The following is a 2,470-nucleotide window of genomic DNA, read 5'->3' as shown; positions in this document are numbered from 1 at the left end:
GGCCTGGTGACTGTACCCAAAGGGACCTCGGAAGAAAGGCCTGGTGACTGTACCCAGAGGGAACTGAGAAAGAAGGCCGGGTGACTGTACCCAGAGGTACCTGAGAAGGAAGGCCTTTGACTGTACCCAGAGGTACCTCTGAAGGAACGCCTGGTGACTGTACCCAAAGGTATCTCAGAAGGAAAGCCTGGTGACTGTACGCAGTGGTACCTCAGAAGGATGGCCTGGTGAGTCTACCCAGAGGTACTTTAGAAGGAAGGCCTGGTGACTCTACCCAGAGGTACCTCGGAAACAAAGCCTGATGACTGTACTCAGAGGTACCTCGGAAGGAAGGCCTGGGGACTATACCCAGAGGTACATCGGAAGGAAGGCCTGGTGACCATTCCCAGAGGCACCTCGGAAGGAAGGCCTGGTGACCGTACCCAGACGTACCTTGGAAGAAAGGCCTGGTGACTGTACCCAGAAGTACCTCGGAAGGAAGGCCTGGTAACTATACCCAGACGTATCTCTGAAGAAAGGCCTGGTGACTGTATTAAGAGTGGCCACGGAAGGAAGGCCTGGTTACTGTACCCAGAGTTACCTGAGAAGGAAGGCCTGGTGGGTGTACCCACAGGAACCTCAGATGGAAGGCCTGGTGACTGTACCCAGCGGTACCTCAGAATGAAAACCTGGTGATCGTACCCAGAGTTCCCTCTTAAGAAATGCCTGGTGACTGTACACAGAGATACCTCGGAAGGAAGAGCTGGTGACTGTACCCGGCGATATTTCAGAAGAAAGACCTGGTGACTGTACCAAGAAGCACCTCAGAAGAAAGGCATGGTGACTATACCCAGAGGTACTTCGGAAGGAATGCCTGGTGACTGTACCCACAGGTACCTCGGAAGGAAGGCCTGGGGATTGTACCCAGAGGTACATCGGAAGGAAGGCCTGTTGAGCGTACCCAGAGATACCTCGGAAGGAAGGCTTGGTGACAGCACTCAGAGGTACCTGGGAAGGAAGGCCTGGTGACTGTACTCCGAGGTACCGCAGAAGGAATGCCTGGTGACAGTACCCAGACGTACCTCGGAAGAAAGTCCTGGTGAGTGTACTCAGAGGTACCTCGGAGGGAAGGTCTTGTGACTGTACCCAGAGTTACCTCGGAAGGAAGGCCTGGTGACTGCACCGAGAGGTTCCTCGGAAGGAAGGCCTGGTGAGTGTACCCAGGCGCACCTCGGAAGAAAGTTCTGGTGACTGTACTCAGAGGTACCGCAGAAGGAAGGCCTGGGGACTTTACCCAGAGATAACTTAGAAGGAATGCCTGGTGACTGTACACAGATGTACCTCGGAAGGAAGGCCTGGTGACCGCGCCCAGAGGTACGTCGGAAGGAAGGTCTGGGGACCGTACCCAGAGGGACCTCGGAAGAAATGCTTGGTGACGGTACTCAGAAGTACCTGGGAAGGAAGGCCTGGTGACTGTACTCGGAGGTACCGCAGAAGGAAGCCCTGTTGACTGTACCCAGAGGTATCTCAGAAGGAAGGCATGGTGACTGTACCCAGAGGTACCTCGGAAGGAAGGCCTAGTGACTGTACCCAGAGGTACCTCAGAAAGAATGCCTGGTGACTGTACTCAGAGGTACCGCGGAAAAAGGTCTGGTGAGTGTACCCAGATGTACCTCGGAAGGATGGTCTGGTGACTATACCCGGAGGTACCTCCGAAGGAAGGCCTGGTGACTGTACTCAGAGGTACATCAGAAGAAATACCTCGTGACTGTACCCAGAGGTACCTGAGAAGGAAGGCCTGGTGACTGTACCCAGGGGAACCTGGGAAGGAAGGCCTGGTGACTGTACCTAGAGGTAAGTCCGAATGAGGCGTGGTGACTGTACCCAGGGCATCTCCCAAGGAAAGCCAGGTGACTGCAGCCAGAGGTACCTCGGAAGAAAGGCCTGCTGACTGTTCCGAGAAGTACCTCAGAAGGAAGGCCTGATGACTCTACCCAGACGTACCCCTTCAGAAAGGCCGGGTGACTCTACTCAGAGGTACCTCGGAAGGAAGGCCTGGTGACTGTACCCAGAGGTACGTCGGAAGGAAGGCCTGGTGACTGTACCTAGAGATAACTCGGAAGAAAGGAGTGGTGACTGTACCCAGGGTAACTCCCAAGGAAAGCCTGGTGACTGTAACCAGAGGTACCTCGGAAGGAAAGCCTGCTGACTGTAGCCAGAGTTACCTCCGAAGGAAGGCCTGGTGACTGTACCCAGAGGTAACTCGGAAGAAATGCCTGGTGACTCTAAACAGAGGTACCTCGGGAGGAATCCCTGGTGACTGTACCCAGAGGTACCTCAGAAGGAAGGCCAGGTGATTGTTCCTAGAGATACCTCCGAAAGGAAGGCCTGGTGACTGTACACAGAAGTACCTCGGAAGAAAGGCCTGGTGACTGTACCCAGAGCTAACTCAGAAGAAAGACCTCGTGACTGTACCCAGAGGTACCTCAGA

Source organism: Loxodonta africana, unplaced genomic scaffold, assembly GCF_030014295.1.
Source record: "Loxodonta africana isolate mLoxAfr1 unplaced genomic scaffold, mLoxAfr1.hap2 scaffold_51, whole genome shotgun sequence".
Classification (NCBI taxonomy): domain Eukaryota; kingdom Metazoa; phylum Chordata; class Mammalia; order Proboscidea; family Elephantidae; genus Loxodonta; species Loxodonta africana.
Note: the sequence above shows the minus strand (reverse complement) of the source record.